The 18,789-nt window shown below is 36.3% G+C and overlaps 1 protein-coding gene and 1 long non-coding RNA gene across 3 annotated transcripts in view; one reads left to right on the top strand and one right to left on the bottom strand.

The window, feature by feature from the left end:
- NLGN1 (neuroligin 1) overlaps positions 1-18,789 on the bottom strand; it is a 714,506-nt gene that overhangs the window by 65,507 nt on the left and 630,210 nt on the right. The window lies entirely within an intron of this gene.
- Positions 1-18,789, top strand: part of LOC143682511 (uncharacterized) — a 48,858-nt gene that overhangs the window by 11,632 nt on the left and 18,437 nt on the right. The window contains exon 4 of the long non-coding RNA XR_013175167.1: positions 13,658-13,751. This is a non-coding gene — a long non-coding RNA (uncharacterized LOC143682511). The remainder of the gene's footprint in view (positions 1-13,657; positions 13,752-18,789) is intronic.

The raw sequence follows: 18,789 nt of genomic DNA, 5'->3' as shown, positions 1-18,789 counted from the left end.
AAATATGTTATGAGTAATTGTCTTTAAAACAGGACAGCAAAACTGCTTTGACATTAGAGGTTCTCAAAAAGAACTAAGGATCAGCTTATAAAATTTAAAAAATGGAACAGAGAAACCATTGCCATAGCAAAAGAGAAATGAGTGATCTAGAAGAACACCCACCTGATTAAATTTTACTGATGCAGTTTCAAGTCGCTTGTCTCTGACGTTTAATACAAAGATATGAAAAATGTATTTTTGCCTGAGTGATGTTCCCTAGAAATGTAAATACTACACTTTGAAGAAAAAGTCCGTGCAATCACTATAATTTAAAAATAACAATTCCAATAGAAGGTCTGTATTACCTGAATCAAATTATGATATCTATTTAGGAAATCTGTTTTTGCATCTGTGTTGCTATGGAAATATTTTCCTGCTTAATAATTAAACAGGATCAAATCTGGGAAGATAGCAGAATAGCCACCGCTATATTATTCAAATCAGGAAATTCTATAAATTGTGTTTTATAAAAAATCTGCCTCCTTCAAGATCCTGCTTCATGAGCCACAATTGCAAAGTCCTCATCTACATTTAAGTAAACTGGTATTCCGTGTTGGTGATGCTAGAGGTGAGGCAACGAGACGGTGTTCTGCCATCTTTCATCCTCTCTACTTTGGATACTGGATCCCACGGATGTATCAGTTTCCATATCTGCCTCCCGCAGCAGCAACAACATGGCTGACGGTAGATGGCAGTGCCCTGGGCCACAGAAGGAAGTCCCGAGACAGACGACCCCGGGACAGCATATTTGCGATGATGGTTTCCTTCTTCTGAGATCCATCCACTCCAGCCACCCAAGAACCAACACATAAGCAGCTAATCCAGAGGAGTGAATGCATGTATCTCACAGAAGAAACGAACGCAGTCCCCAACCCCTGCCTTCTCTCAGGACCTCCCAACAAGAATTTTAAACATCAGTCAGTGAAGGAAATCATTAGTAACGACTGGAATGGTAATCTTGCCAGACTGCACTGGGGCTGAAAATCGCTCCCCTTGCCTAATTTGCTGAAGCATCGGGAAATTTCTGCTAGTGTCAGGGATGTGAGATGGTGGGTGGGCATGGCCAAGAACTTTAATAATTATAGAAGACATCTTAAGTGTGGGCTTCAATAAGCAAGAACATCTACAGGCATACCTGTTCCAGTCATGCACCTATCAGTGACACTATCAAATCTTTCAATAAAATCCACAAACTGGTAAGAAAGTGTTTTCTCTCTCTCTTTTTTTTAGATGCATAGTCCGGGAATCGAACCTGGGTCTCCCACATGGAAGGCGAGCATTCTACCACTGAACCCTGTTTTCTCTTTTATAAGGGAAAAAATTCAGAGCATCTAATGGAAACAAAGGGCAATTTACCTGACCAACAAGTTTCAGCACTTGCTGAGGACTAAAATCTTATCCTCAATCACCCATATGAGCGCTGCCCTGTTATTATTACTGCTGTGTATGCTTATTCCAGAATGTCAGAATTTTGCCTGAGTCACACTCAAGTTTTCCTTCACTTGTTTCCCACAGTAACACCGTAATTCATCATGTACGTCTCTGTTGCCATGGAAAAATGAACATTCTGAAATTATGAGTTTAAAACAGAATCTAATAGTAGGGGACAAAGAGAACTCAGGCTGAAAACACACACACGCCACAGTCAATATTCAGAAAAATGGCAACTTCAGTTAAATGAAAAAATACAATAGAATTCCATTGATGCTCTGACCTTTTGGGTAAAACACTCTGAGTTTCAAAACTATTTTTCAGGGTTTTTTTTTGGTAGAAAAACACCCTCCTGGTTAGGAACAAGGTAGACATGCTCTTTTCAACACCTGGAGCGTGGCCGGCAGACACCAAGGCCATTGTGCACCAAAAAGCAGATAATCGGATTCCATCCACACTGTGAACCTGCTAGATCATTAGCAGACTTTTCATTTGGAAATAGACATGGCTATTTAAGAGGTACAGGGAACAAGAAATACCGAGCCCTCTGAGTTTAGCTTGGTCCAGTTGGATTCTGATCATTTTTCCTCAGTTCCTCAAATACCGTGGGTATTGTAGAATACATAATACTTAAATATGTAGAATACATGTGTAGAATACATATTTAAGTGAAAACAGGTAGAGAAAAGGCAGAGAGACATAGAGAAATAAAGAGACAGAGACATGCTAAGATAGTAAAAGAAGGAGGTGGATTGAGAGTCTAAGAGGTGAAAGGAAGAGGGAGAGAGAAATGGGAAGAGAGAGAAGCAAAGACAAAGAGACGATGATCAAGGAATAAGGAAGAAAGAGAGAAAATTAATGCAGATAAATTTGAATCGAAAAGAGGGCAAGAGAAAGAATCTGTCTTCAACAGAAAACTTCCCTTAAAAGGTCTGGGAATATGAGGAAAAGGAAAACTGAGGAATGAGGGAAGTAAGTGCAGGGGACAGTCCTTCTTAGCCTCATTATCTTGTCCCCATAAATGAGGTTTCTTTACCTCACACCTAGGCACGATCTTTAGTTGGATAGCAACCCTACTGGGAATCATTTACCTATGAGAAATCTTCCATAGTGCACCCTCCTTCTCTATTTAGGCTCTGAGAAAAAACTTGACAATTTTCTGACTTCTTGATCTCTCCTGCTGGTTGAAACTCATCCATTCAAACTTGCAATCCCTAGAACTTCATGCTGCAGTTTGTAACCTGCTGTCCTTGGGCTGAATGACCTGTCAGAGATCTGTCATTGCTGAAGGAAGCAATGTGGTGCAGAGAAGAGAAGCTGAGCTGGAAGGTGGGGGGCCTGGAATCCATTCCAGCAGTGCCACTAAGTAAATGTGACTTGGCTGACTGAGTGGGGGCCGGGGGCCTTGAACAAACTCATCCAGTTTCTACTCATGGACATACACCATATGGATTCTGAGGGCACTACTTCTTTAGGGTGAGAGCAAAGGGTTAGCAGTACTGTATATTGCATTGAAAGTAATATTTGTGCCTGATGGCTAAGGGGAATACATGTGAGAAAAGAACCATGTGGTCTGTCTTGGATCAAGTTAGATGAAGTTGCCCAATTCAGTGGCTAAGGAGGAGGTTGGAGAGAGACTTCAGTTCCAGGTAAAAGCTCATATAAATGGAAGGAGTTGTTAATATTATTGCTTTGTCACTGTTATTAGCTGAAATTAATCTTTCTTTCCTCAATATCTATAGAATTTTCTCTGAAATCCATCTTGTTGAAGCATTTATCACTTTGTACCCTATATACAAGTTATTGATGCTTGCATCTCATTGTCTGCTAGACTACAAGGAATTTCACTGCAGAATCTGTGTCTGATTAAACTGCCTACCTCTATTTCCCTACACAGACCCCTGTGCATATTAAAAACTCAGTTTACATGTGATCTTTAAATGACAAGAAGAATGAAGGAGGCCTTTTTCTGGGTTAGGACATGAGGACTTAGGCTTTGAGTTTGCCTCTGTGTTAATGCAAAGATGACTGGGTTGAGAACATAATATTCGAGCCTTAGAAGTGAGTGGCATGTGCCTGAGTCATTATTAATCATAACTGTGACGTACTCTTTGACTGTTATAAGCTAAAAACTTTCCCAAAGTTATCTTTCCTCCTTGCATTAACGTTGCAAGGTGACTGCCATTGTCTCCATTTTACAGATGAGGAAATAGGGGATTAAGCAATTTGTCCAAGAGGACAAAGTGAGTAAGTGACAGAGGTAGAGGGGCTGAATTCCAGCTCAGGGCCTCTGGTGCAGCAGTGTGGGACCTTTAGGCCCCTTCTAGTCAGACCACAAACTTGCCCCATTCAATCCAGTCTTCAGAGAGGCATCTCCATGCCTAGATATCCAGAAAAGGTTGTCAACAAGAACAAAATGCCAGATGAATTAACTATAACTGTGGGGATTTGGGCAAATAATTGAACTCCTATGGCTTTTATTTCCTCCTTTGCAACCAATAACACTCCGTAGATAACAACAGTTCCTTCACAGCCATCGAGAATATTTTTGTACGATGTTGAAATAAGATGTTGGAAAACTTGTAGGACAGTGTGTGGCAATGGTAGGCTTGAATGAATGCCATTTGAGTCTGACTCTCTGCAGAGGAAGTAAAATGCTGGAATTTGTCACACCACATGATAAAGTGGACAGTCTTTTTCCATGAGCCTTTGGAGCTTACATGTGCAGTCCCTCCATCTCTGACCCAAAAGGCAAAGGGAATCTCATGGAAGCAGCCATATGAAGTGATCTTCCCAATGACAGGATTACTCTGAAAAGTGCTGTCCTAGATTTTGAGCTGTAGGTCAACCCTCCCGCTGTGTCTACCCTTATTTCCCTCTGCCAGTTAGCTTCTATAGTCCAGATCTCCTAAAATTAGAAATGAATGCTTTTGTAAAGATAATCTTGACCACACATCTATTGTTATTCTTACTCTATTATCACTACCCTACCACGACTGATACTACTTATATTTATCAAACACTCATGATGAATCAAACATTGTCCTAAACCCTTTGTGGATTATCCCATGTAATGCTCAAAAATGAACTCACGAGGACTGCAGCGTGCTCATCATCACCATTTTACAGATAAGGAAACTGAGGCATACATGGTAAACTCCCTTATCACTGGGTGAATAGCTCAGGGTAGCAGGGTTAAATTGTCTCCCACAAAACTGCTCCATTAAATGAGTACAAGGATATGCATTCTAGCATAAGACCCCCCGAAAGAAGAGATTCCATGCATATTGCCTTTGTCATTAAATAATAACCCAGGGAAGCGAGGATGAGTACTTGGATTTAATATGGTTCAGCCAATGTCAGTTAATTATAATAAAGATGAAAATAATTTGTGAAAATATGATCAGTCTCCTCACTAATCAAACAAATGAAAATAAAAAGAAGATTCCAGTTTTTAAATTCTCAAATTTGAAAAATTTAATTAATAATATCTAACATTGAGAATAGTGTTAAAGAATGACCGTGCTCATGGTCTTCCAAGAGGAGTGAAAATTGATTTATTTGAATAAGGCAAAATACAGCAAGGGCTTCATAAATTTTCACATCCTTTCATTCAATAATTTCCCATCTAGGAATTTATCTCAAGTAAACAAACTGCACAAATATTTATACGTTCATCTGTCCATTGTAATACATATAATTGTAGGGCTGGCAACACAGGTTTTGATGAGTCTCTAGCTTGAAATCTCAGCTTCACAGTCACAACCTTTTTGACCTTGGGAAATCTTATATATGAGCTTTAATTTCCACTTCTGTAAAATAGGCATTTCATGTACAGCCCTTCATAGTGATTGACCCCCAGTATGTGCTCAATAAATATTATCTACATTATTTTTTTCTATTATCATTATTACTTACTAACCTAAATGGTAGCAACATGGAATAGTTGTATTGCATATGGTCATCAGCTTAATAAAACCATGCTTTTGAAGACTAGTCATGAACAGAAGTGAAAACATAAATTAAATGACAAATTACAGTATAAACATTACAGAAATTATCTCAAATTTTTATTAAATCGTGTATGAACACATGTGCAAATATAACTACTTATGGAAAAATTAGGAAGACATTATAATGTTACTACTAGATAGTTCTTATGACTATGAATGGCTTTTTTCAAATTTTTTTCAAGTTTATATGTGTTCACTTTATAATCAGTTACAAAAATAAAATTCTTCACAACAAATTGCTTTGATCAACCTACATACACGCCCACACCCACACCCATACACACACTCACAAACATGCACATGTAGTGATGATAAATGTTTTTTAAGTTGAGAACATGGATATTTGTGGGTTTTGGCTAGCCATGTCCACTTTCATTTCCTAATAGCACTTTTAATTGCCTTTAGAATAGTATGTTGTCCTCATTGAACATAACCTGGTAGAACTGCCTTCCAGATCTGTCCCACTTCTAGCCAAGGAAGATTCATCCCCGTTTATTATCTAATCCATGCTATTTGGATTCTCTTTTCCTAGAATTTAAAACTTGAGTGGAGTAGTAAAGAGTTTAACATATTTGGAATTTATTTATGCCAGTATGGCTGCTGTGCTGATTTGAAACTGTTTTGCACCCCGGAGAAGTCATATTTTTTAATCCAATCTTGTGGGGGCAGACTTATTGTTGGGTAGGACCCTTTGATTAGGTTGTTTCCATGGAAATGTAACCCCGCCCACTCAGGGTGAGTCTTAACCCATTTACTGGAGCGCTCTCAGAGAGAAAGAGATTTTGGAGAGCACACAAACAGAATGCTGGGAGCTGTTGAGGCACAGGAGCTGAGAAAGCTATTTTGAACCCAGGAGAGAAAAGCCAGCACATGTCACTATATGCTTTCCCATGTGATGGAGAAACCCTGGACTTGATCAGCCTTTCTTGAGTGAGGGCCTCTTCTTGTTGATGCCTTAATTTGGACATTTTCACAGCATTAGAACTGTCAATTTGTAACCTAATCAATCCCCTTTATAAAAGTCAATCCACTTCTGGTATCTTGCATTCCAGCAGCTTCAGCAAACTGGAACAGTTCCTTTGACAACTCTGTACATGAAAAGACCTCTAAGTGTTCTGCCTTCTTCCTCCACCAAGGAGGCTTGGTTTCTGTGAATTTACAAGCTTGGTTCTTCAGCCTTCCTGTGATTCTGCAGCTTCCCACTACTGTTCCAAGACATTTGTTTTTGAGTAAGGTCATCAAATTTCTGTTGCTTGCACCAGCAAGTCCTACACTTGGCATTTTAAAGATGTAGAAGAATGTTCTACATTCTTGAAGAAATGGCTAAAGAAAACCTTATTAACTTATGGGTGTTGGTCTCAAATTCATATCAATAATTTTGACTCACAATTGAAAGAAACAAAAAATTCTACCATGTTGAAATTTATCCTTTGTCCTTTTAATCCCATGCTCTATTTATTAAAACTGGATACATAAAACTTTCTCTCCTTCTGTGGGCCTAAGTCACTCAACATTTCACCAAAGCTGTGGCTAAAAGATAATGATATTTTGATATTCATCCATGCATACCTACTATCAGGAAATGCTCCAAAACATTTTATTCTAGATATTTGTATTTAACATAGTGGTTGGCTAAAAACACAGATTGTGAGGATAGATCACCTAGGTTCAATTTCTGCTGTACCACTTATAAGCTAAGTGACTTGGGAAAATTACTTATACTTCAAATCTCTTCATCTGTAAAATGGAGATACTTATAGTTCCAACTCATGGAGTTGGTGTAAGGATTAATACAATAATCTATGCAAAGCACTTAGAACACAGCTCTGTGCATATGAAGTTCTGTATGCACTTGTTATTTTTTTCTGTACTTTGTAGCTCTATTTAATATTTAACTGAATTTTTTTTAAGTGTTAGTTTAAAGGCCATATGAGCATTTGTTATCAAAAATAAATCTAAAAGTATTTCTGGATGTTTTTCCCTCAGATCATCCTTGAAAATGTTACAGAAGAGAGAGGTCCATTCTATAAAAACACAACAAAATTTCAATGAAATAGGAATTTTGTACAGGAAAATTAAGATCATTAGCTATGGTAGATGGTTATAATAACTTTCTGAATATATCCTCATTTCAATTGATGGTATTACATGTAGAGTGTAGCCAAGATAAATAAAATTCCGACAAGGATTTTTGAAAATAGATTTCAACTTTAATTTATAAATGAATGTAAGTCAAAATCTAAATAAGTATAATTTGGCATGACTGTTGAGAGAACTGTGGATATTCGATCTTCAGATTACCTGCTCAGTGAATAAAATAAGAGAAAATTTGCGGTATTATCCTCTGATTTATCAATAGCTGTAAAGTGAATAGTACATTTGAATTTGAATGCATGTTAAGTGCTGGATAGTATGTTATGTTCTGAGGATAAAAATTGAGTCTGATGGTCTCCTGGCTTATGGGGACTTTAAATGATGTTGACAGGCATACAGTAAACATTCAGTAAATTAAAATGATGCTACTTAAGTGAATGCATTAAATTAACAAAAATCTTTTTAAGAATCAAGTTTTAAGTTTGTTATTGCCAGTTTCTGCCTTCCAGTACACAGCCTATCTTATAAATTACCCAATGTTCAACTTACAGGTTTAGATTTGCTTGCCTTCTGATTCATCTTCATTGATCTTGGCAAATATTTAGGAGCACAATGACCACCAGAGATTGGGGTGCAGGAGTAAGTTTTACTCTCTAAGCTTGACACTTGATGCACCTGGCACAAGCCCACCGGTCTATAACCCCCCCTGAATCCCTATGTATGTTGACAAGTTTGTATGAATAGAGTTCCAACTTGACTTCTGACTCTCTTTCCTTTCCCCTCTGAGACAGACAACTTCTTCTACACCTCAGGCAGCATTGCTGATAGTTTCCAGGAGGTACACCATGTTTTCTGTTCCCTCAGCTCTTTAGAAGCATCTCTACCAACCCAGATGAATCGTGTGGAATCACCATCATATGGCACGTCAGACTAGGAAGCATCGCTCATGCCCAGATACTTGGGCTGTCATGTACAACCAATGGGTTTGGCCCCTGGAGAGTTCTCTAAGCCCCCACTAAATCCAAGCACAAATTCAGTCTGGATTTGGCTTGAAGGACATTCTCATAGACTGATTAGTCCCCTGTATTCTTCAGTTTCTATTCCTGGTTTCAATATTTATTACTCTGTTTCTTTAGATCTTCTCTTTGAGTATTAATATAATAAATTCTCATTTAACCTATGTCTGTTGACTGGAGCTCTTTAATTTCTATTGGACTGATCCAGTGTTAATTGATGTTAAGAACGATGCCTCTGAAATATCATCAAGGATACTTTTTAAAGAGCCCATTTTCCACACAAGAGAGGTAAGAAAGTTGCCTGTATACTCTATTTTAAACTTAATATTCCAGAAATTATTGCATGTGATGTAAAGGAAATTTGTCTAAATGGTCAAGGCTTTTGTATTCGTTCTGTGAGCTAAAACAGGACCCTGAGCAGATCACTGAAATTTCTAGGCCTCGTTTTCTTTTTTTTTTTGATGTGAAGAGGTTGTATTTTATTTTCACCAAGATTCATTTCAGGCCTGAAAAATTGTGCTATATATGCATCTATATCTATTATTGTATTTCTCTTTGTGTTTTTATGGAAACACAACCTTGCTTTGGCTGGTGTTTATTTTAGAAAACAGTATTTATCATAATTTAATTCTAAATACCCTTGTGATTTTGAACATCTGGGCTTGCTTTAACTCTTGCTATAATCAAAATACATGACTTAGCTGTAAGTAGTGAAAACCGATGTATGGTTTCAAATATATAAATGTGTGTGTGTATGAGAATGAAAAAGAGTGTTTCTTGAATTTTGAGTAAGATTTTGAACTCAGTGTTTAGGGAAAAGTCACAAAGAGTGAATCTTACATTGGGTGAAGAGAGATTTGCTTCTTTTAATAATAAGATAAGATAAAGAGAGGGAGCCTAGTGATCTGATGAATTGAAGTACCATCTAACAATGGCACAGTATGGAGTCTCATGAGTAAACAAAGGTACCTAACAAGCAAAATGCAATTTTATAAAAGTTCTGGAGAGACTATTGGCTATTAAATTGAATAAAAATATTTAATAAAGAGAACAAATGGAAAATGGTATGAAGTCATACCAGAGATGAGTGTTTATTGCATATCTTGTAGCCCAAGGTAGTCACACAAAGATAGCACAGCAGTGCTAATTTTAGGAAGGAGAGATGAATTATCTTTTTACTTTTCTGCTTTTAAAAATAATCATTGATTCATTCTGCCTGTATACCCATCTATACAATTTTTCTATGGCAGTGTGGAACAATTTTAGTTGTAACTCATTTCTGATATAACAGCATTTTATCCTCTCATGAAAACCTCATCAAGAGATATAGGACTGAGACTCAAGGAATGTCAAGAAGTTTTAGGGTTCTGATATTGAGCCTCTGAAAAAGCTCCTACTTCCCTTACTTTATGCCTGCTACTGTTTGAAATCTTACAGTTCAAAATCTCCTTCTTTTGATTTAAGGTAATTTATCCCTTATTGGAAGGCAAATAGTCCTGGAAAGAGTATCACCCTTACACCAATGACCCTTTTCCCAAATATGGTATGGAGGACTTTAAAGAGAGGAGATTTTAAGGTAGAAAATATGTAAGCAAGTTACATTGGGAAATATAAAGAGAAGAGAAATCTAAAGAAAAGGGAGTTAGAAGCAACCACAAGACAATGTCCTATTAAATACTTTAGCCAGTGCTGACAATAGCTAGTTCTGGGACGAAGTCTGAAATACACCCAACTTGCTTTAATTGTGATATACCATCTTACTTGATCTTTTGTAGCAGATGTTATAGGTCGAGTTATAGATGTTCATATGTGGCAGGACATTTTGACACAGTCATTCCAATGAGGCTGTATCAAAATGTAATATCCCCTCATGCTCACCCATCCTCCACCCCATTTTCTTCTTAACATTTCCCTCACCACTGATTCCCACCTTATCTTTGAACCTTATTCCATCCCTCAACCTGTCTGATAATAGGGGCATGGGTCACTGACACGGTTCTGATCACGAATACATGCACAGCTGCTTTATAGATTTCTCGGTAAATTTAAAACACTGAAATCTCTTTAAGTTGGTTCAGTACGATTCTGACATTAAGATAATGTGTAACACACAGAAGCCGGCAAATAATCAACACTAAATACATTTTGTGAATGTAGAGAATAATAATTATGGATGTCCCACCAATTAGATTAAATTCAACAAATATTTATTGAATAGCTCTTAAGTATAAGACATTCTGCTGGGAATTGGGGATACAAAAATAAATACATTGAGATAGAGAGAGAGAGAAAGAGAAAATGATACCAAACCTTCAATTGCTTAGCTAAGGGAAAGACAGCTAATTATATACCAATGAGATAAGTAAGTAATAAGGTAAGTGCTATTATAATGATACATTTAAAATGAAACTCCTTCAGCTGGGCTGTGAAGGAGGAGTTAAGTTTACGGATAAAGGGGCATAGGACATCTTTTTAGCAGGAGATGAGCAGTAGGTTATAGCAGGAACAAAGGCCCAGAGACATGGAAATGCATATCAGCTCAGGGGACAGGGAACAATTCTGAGAACATGGAGAGGAAGGCTGCTGAGGAAGGAAGAGTGACAGAAAAAAAAAGAAGGAATTTGAAGCATACATATGCTTCCCATTTTTATTGGTGAATAAAAAGAAAAATTTATCCGTTGAGTCCTTTGTGGGAAGCTCTGTAGGCAACACATGAGACTAAATAACCATGCCTAAGAACTTACAAAAGCCGGTGGAGAAGACAAAGCAAAAATATAAAAAGAAAGAAACAACCCCAAACAACAAAAATCATAGCCAAGACTATACTGCGAGTATTGTTTAGATATTTCTTCATTTCTCTGAGAACTAATTCAATGCAAATCACACAACAGACACTTAAAATATGGGTTCTAAACATATATATAACTAATAAAATATTTTCTCTCTTAGCTTGCTGAGAACAAAAAATCTATGAGTTATAAAATCTGCAGGGCATCACTGATTTCTACATAATTTTAATCTTTTCTTAAATCACATCTTTAGACACCAGAGCAAGTAAACAGGTAATGTTCACTCAAAGACCTTATTAGTCATCAACAGGCAGAAATTCTGGTTATTTTATTAACTTCACATTTTTTCATAAACTAAATTTAGAGTAAACTCGTTTTTTGTCAAAGACTATGAATTCTCCAAGATAAACTTTCTCAAGTGTGTTTCAAAAACAAAGCACATAGCCTCCTACTATATACTGAATATATAATAAAATTTCAGGGGCATAGGCTCAGTTGGAGTAAGAACATTATTGTTGATTTGAGTAAGCCATGCTCATGTTTGTTTATTTTAATGGACATCTACCACACAGTTTAGAAAAGAAGTTCTTACAGACTTCATTTGCAGGGTTGAATATGGAAACTACTTGAAGTAGGTTTCATAGATGTGTACAAACTTCAACAACTCATATGATCTCATTTGAAGACAGACATTTAAAATTGAAAAAAAAAAAGAAGAGATCTGAAAGTTTCAGACCCAAAGCCTGAGATACAGAGTCTGAGTATTCTTACTGATTCTGCTCCTGGGATAGATTGTTGCAATTGTAGTTTCACAAACTAGCAACACTTGTCAGCTGTTTCTTCATAGTTGGAACAAAATGGCCTGTTCCAACAAATACATGAACATCATCAAACATGCTATCTGTATTTTCATTTTGTACAAGAGGCACACTTATCACGAAATGACAGGTCACAGAGATGCAAGTGAGACTCAGTCTTTGATCTCTCACAAGAGCAAATCTGCAGAGCAAAATTTATCTCTTGCTTATTAGCTGTATGATTTGATTAACTGTAAGCTTAAAAGAAAACATAGTTGTACCACTTTATTATGTAATAATAAATAAATATTACCCAAACCTTTAATTACTGCTTGTCACGTGCATAACAGAGCAGTGCTTATGACATGAAGTGCAACTTTCTAATAGCAGATGGGACTTTGATAGTGCAAAAACATGTTAAGGAGGTCATTATGTGTACAGGTCTGCTTAATTGCATACAAAATCTCTTTATTATTTGCATAGGAAAATCTCCTTACAATTGTGGAAAGTAGCTATAGATTTCTAAGGAAGGCTCAATTCATGGATGAGCCAGGCAAAGATGGAGATTCACAATGTATACCGTTTTACCATATGAAAAGGCTTCCATTAGTGGATGAGAAGTGTAATACATAGTATTACACGTAGTATTACACATAGTAATACATAAGAGCTATATGCTATATACATATTACACATATTACACATATTACATATTACACATATTACACATAGTATTACACATAGTAATACATAAGAGCTATATGCTATATACATGCGTGTTACAGTCACAGATTAAACTCTTACAATGTCTTTGGAAAGATACATTTCTTAAAAATCTGTTGCTTAGCGATAAATGAAGTGTCAATATGACATTGCCTGATGACTGTGTACGCACGTGTGGGTAGCAAGCTCATGGGGTAGGAAGCGTGTGGCCAGCATCTCAGCTGAAGACAACCTAAGATGAGAACTCATTAGATTGACAGTTATATAGCCAACTAATAAATTGTGTACAAATGTGCAAACTCGCATTTGTATGTAACCACAAAGAAATTACCATGTAAATGTGCATGAATGCAAACATGAATAAGCTAATTATTTGAATAAAGTGATCTTGAACATAATTTATACATCTGTGAAAACAGGTCTGTGAACTTGATATTTTTAAAATTTAAATTAATTTCAAGAATACATCTCAAAGGACTAAGGTGCCTCCCAGAGTACCTTTTAAAGGCTGCACGTTTACATCTTTTTTCTAACGTTTGAATTCATAGTTTATAAAAATGTCCAAATCTCTGTTAGATTCCTGTGCTTGGTATTTTCTCTCTTTTTAAAAAGATGGAGCAAATACTGCACATTTGAAAATAATTTAAAAAGTCTAAAACCCTCCCTCACTTTGCTACTTGAATACTAGTCAACAGAGTAAGAAATGTGCTTTCTAAGTTGGTTAACTCACTTTGTTGTTGTTGTTACATGGGCAGGCACTGGGAATCGAACCCAGGTCTCCAGCATGGCCGGTGAGAATTCTACCTGATGACCCACAGTCCCACCACCCAGATAATTCACTTTAAAAAAGTGAGTAGCAGCCCAACGTTCAAATGTTTTATCTTGTCCACCCCTAATTCCCAAGAGGCAGCACACTGTAATTTATTGAATGCCCCTGATATTCAAGTCACCCAGTTGTAAATTGGCTTCCCTCCCAACCTAATAACTTTGAGACTTTTTGTAAAACAATTGCAATATTAAAATTCAGGCAAGTGACCTAAAAATGGCCCTAGAGAGCAGGCCCGCAATTTCCTTGTTCGCACTTTCTTTATTTCCTCATTTTTTAAGTTTCGCAACATCAATTTTTATACTGTTGCTGTTTTATCCTGGCCAAATGGTTGCTGAATTTTAATGAACTGTCTCCCTTTGACAAATGAGTTATTGTTTGATATATTACATTAGGGATACAGAAAATAAACTACTTATATATGGATAAAATATATTTACATTATGCTAGACTATTAGTGTAATGAGTTCTATTAGTTGTAAAAAAAGATAACAGTAGATTTTGAAACATGCTGAAGAATGATAGACATATACATAATTTAAATCCCAGTACATTAAACAAAATGGCAAGAATTTTAATATTGCATAATTTAAGTTCTTTCTTTCGCTATGGTGCTAGAAGTTTCAATTTCATGAAATAGCTTTGAAATGTGAGGAAAGTTTTCTAATTATTAGCAATTACACAAATGGGGTAGTAGTTGTATTACCCATTAATGAAATGAAAGAGATGTTTAAGAGTAATTTTAAAAGTAAAATCTGGAGCTATTCTTCCCTCCCCCAAGAGTGCTTCCACCCCATCGAGAAAAGGTGGTATTTTTTTGGTCCTGTACGTCTTGAATTAAGAGTTTACTTTGCTCTGTGTCTCCTATTCAGACTTGTTTTTAAAATCATATATCCAGACACGGTCATACTAGAACAAAACATTTAAAGCAAACTGCCACATATTCAGAACCAAAATAGACCAAAGGTTCAAATACCTTCACTTAAAAAAAAAATTATATGCTAATTTTGTGCCTGATGATGAGGCGCCTTTCTAATCACACGGAAAGAGGGAATTATGTTTGTATGACTGCAGTGTTAAGTCTACGTTATTTTATTCTAGCTGTGGTAAACACATAAACAGGTTCATTTTCTCCTAACCAGAATATTTAATTATTATTGAGATAAGGTAGTAATTGAGAACCATCCTGGCTCCTTGCGGTGAACTGAAGCTAAATTTCTATTCTTCCATTGAATAGCTTTGTAAACTTGGATAAGGAGTCATGATAATTTAAGCTTCAGTTTTGCAGTTTGAAAATAGGACAAGCAAACTGCAACATCCAGTTGTTTGGAGGATGAATGACAACGTTAAAGCTCCGGTGCCTGAAACATGAGATAGGTGGGCTTGTCTGTTTGTTTGTATGCTATATACCCAGGATCACAGTTCATTCTTTTACCATGTTAGTATCCCGTTATTGCACCACCATTTGTTGTATCTTTGTTTGTTCTTTCTTTCTTTGCTTGTTTTTTGTTTGGGGGGAAGTGCGTAGGCCGGGAATCGAACCCGCGTCTCCTGCACGGCAGGTGAGAATTCTACCACTGAACTACCCTCACACCCCGGGGTGGGTTCTAAAGTAGTATTATTTATTTATTATTGTTGTTGTCGTTTTTATTTAGGAGGAAGGAGGCAGTGGAGTGGGTGGTTAAGAGCATGAGTTTTGGAGTCAGAATGTTTGGGCTTCCAATCTGTGTTGCCATTTCTTTGATGGATGACTTGATACTTTTCTTAAGATTCTGATTCTTGATTTTCTCCCCTTTATCTGGGGCTTATAATAGTTTCCATTCCATGTTTTTATTGTGAAGATTGCATCAGATTACATACGTAAAATACTTTGTTGTAGTGACTGCAACATAATAACTATTCAATAAATGGTAGCTCGTGTTTTTGTGACTTATGTTTTTATTACTTTTACTGTCATTGGTCATTATTTTACACCTTTAAATTTTTCCAAACATTCTGTGTGACCACATATTGACTTTACACAACTTAAAATATACCATATTTCACAAATATGCCAGAAATAAAACTCAAAACCAGAAAAAAATGTCCAAAAGAAATTTAAAAGCAAACTGTACTATACCAACATGGAATGATACTATCAAGAATTATTTTTATTATGAAAATAATTTGGTAGGCATTAGTGTTGCCTTCAAAACTATATTCTCAAACCCTGTGTCTGATGCTTCTTTTATTTACTTTATGGACAGATGAGTAAAACATATGGATTAAAAATAAATAAATAATAGGGGGGAACAAATGTTAAAATAAATTTAGTAGATTGAAATGCTAGTGATCAATGAAAGGGAGGGGTAGGGGTGTGGTATGTGTGAATTTTTTTTCTGTTTTCTTTTTTATTTCTTTTTCTGAATTGATGCAAATGTTCTAACAAATGATCATGATGATGAATATACAACTATGTGATGGAAAAAAAGAATATTCATATTGTATGTTGATTGGTTTTATTAATAAAAAATAAAAAAATAGAAAAAACAAAAAACTATATTCTCTTTGATAAATGTCATTTCAGTTTTAACATGATAGAACTAAAATATTATTAAAATGATGTTCATGAGTCTTTTAATTTTACTGCTGGGTAAGCAGGAGAATATATTCATTCAATTGGTTGGTAATTTTCCTCATTCAATAAATAGACATCGAGTACTGATGAGGTGCTAGGAACTGTGCTTGGTGTCTAAGATCCAAAGGTGGCCAAATCCAGTCCCTGGCACCAGGAGCTCACCTTCCCAGCAAACCCAGGATGTTACTGCTACCAATGTGAAAACAATGTGAGGTTAGCAGTAGGAAGGGAATCTCCCGGGAGCCCATCAAGTCAAGCTGGCGCCAGGAATAGTTAATGCCATTTTTGATCTTTAAGATGTTTTCCATGTAGAGGTTTCATCCTCAACTCTCTAGGCTTTTGGAGGACTCTGATGGATTTGGTTGACGACCTCACAGGGCTGTGATATTTCCTAAGCAGCTGGGTTTTCAGAAGTCCCCATCCCTCTGATCTGACTCGGTAACTATGTCAGTCGGATGGGATTTAAAGTTGGTTTTCTCTCTGGCCTGCAGTCCTCTGATGAGAATTGGAACTGATTTAACTGGGGACATCAAGGCTGACTAATTCCTTGCTTAGTCCTCACTGGGCACTTCTCCTTTGGTGCCATTTTCCTTCAAGTACCACCCATACCTCATGATCGATTTTTATATTGGGCTCTCTACTAGTTCAGTTAGTCCTCTGAGAGCCAGGACCATTTGTTTTTGGGTCAGTCCTACTCAAGGCACCTATCATGGTGCTTTGAACATTGTAGGTGCTCAATATTTAGATGAATGCCATTATTAAGAAATTAATTCTCTACTATGTATCCATGAGCCTTTTGAATTATTGTGTATCGTCAATACCTTCTCTTTCCACCCTGCTTTTACATTTTCTACAATTAAATCCTACCAATGCTTTAGTCTCCAATAAAATTCAGAAAAACTTTCATTCAGAAAACTTTCAGCAAGTGCATTCTCTCTCTAAACTCTGAAAATATTTTGTTCTATGCCAGGCACTCATTGTTTTGCAAGTGTAACAGGGATAGAACAATGTCGAAGTGTGTTAACACTGCAAGTATGCATCTTTTTGGCTCTCCCACTTTCCACCAGAGGCTTTGGCATGATTCACATTACAACCCAATGATCCTTAGACAAAACCAGTATTATCTCTATTGTGGATGACGAAAGTAAAGCTCAAAGACATTCGTGCGTCTTGTCTAATGACACACAGCTCCTTCACAGGAGCCAAGATACAAATTCAAGACTGCTTTCCATGGTCTGTGCTCTTAATCACTACGCTAAACTTATCCATTTCTGCCTTGCAACTATTATAAATGCCTCTTATTTTCCAGAAGAGACCAAATCCTTAGAGGTCGTAATTCATGCATGATTTACCTCTACATTCCTCAAAGCACTTAGAACATGGTCTTGCATAGTGAGTGTTCAAGATCTATCTTTTGAATGTCTAGATATATCTTAAGCATCAATAAACAAAGACCTGCTTTTTTGTTAATTCCTGAGACACCTAGGAGAAGGGAAAGCTATAAAGATGGTAGCCAAACTTGATGGTTCTAAGGGAGATGTAAAAGCAAACCCTTCTAACCTGACAGGGTAAAAAACTATGCTCTGAGAAGCCCCCTTGGCTGGCAAATATAAACCAGAATCTGTAACCTATCTTGAAATGATAAATTGGATATGTTAGTCTACATGGTAGGGCTGAAGCCAAAGCATTAGGCGAAACTCCTGCAATTTGTTCTTATTAGTCTTTGCTGACATTTTTATACCTCCATACTGTTAACCATCTCCCACAGGAAAGTAAAAGAAAATCCATTCCACTCTTTTAAGGTCCTGGAATTATTAGAAGAAAATAGTAAAAGAGTCAGAGTGTCTGAAACCAAATTTAAGATTAAGACATAATGCGATAGGTGGGAGGCAGGGAGTAAAAGACAATTGTGATTTTGTTTTAGAAAAAAAAATTATTTGAAGTAACGCTTGCAGGTTTTTCCATCATAAGGTACAAGTGCAAACATAAAGTAGCTGTTTTAGACTGTTCTATTGATGGTAACCACTTAGGATCTTTGCAATAGCTATCATTCCTTTCTGAACAACTGTGCTAATTTTATTATTATTATTATTTTATTAAAATACTTTATTTCCTGTTTTTCTATTCCTTTAATGTATCCAATAAATATTTATTGAGTGTCTACTGAGTTCTAGGCTTTATGTTAGCAACAGAGAATAAATGTCACAGCCTAGTATATGAAGATTTACATATAATAAATTAGTCTAATATAAGTATATAGGTTCAAATGCAGTATAAAACATATATATATATATACATAAAGTACATAGAACATCTGCATTTTAACAGATTTTTTTTGTTAAACTCTATTATAAGCCACTATTACCATCAAGTTTTCTTAAGGAAGGTATATTCATCTTTTAATACTTTGTCTTTACAATTTCTTACTTTTTCATGTATATGAT

Source organism: Tamandua tetradactyla, chromosome 5 (assembly GCF_023851605.1).
Source record: "Tamandua tetradactyla isolate mTamTet1 chromosome 5, mTamTet1.pri, whole genome shotgun sequence".
NCBI lineage: Eukaryota > Metazoa > Chordata > Mammalia > Pilosa > Myrmecophagidae > Tamandua > Tamandua tetradactyla.
Note: the sequence above shows the minus strand (reverse complement) of the source record. Positions and strands in the feature narration are given on the sequence as shown.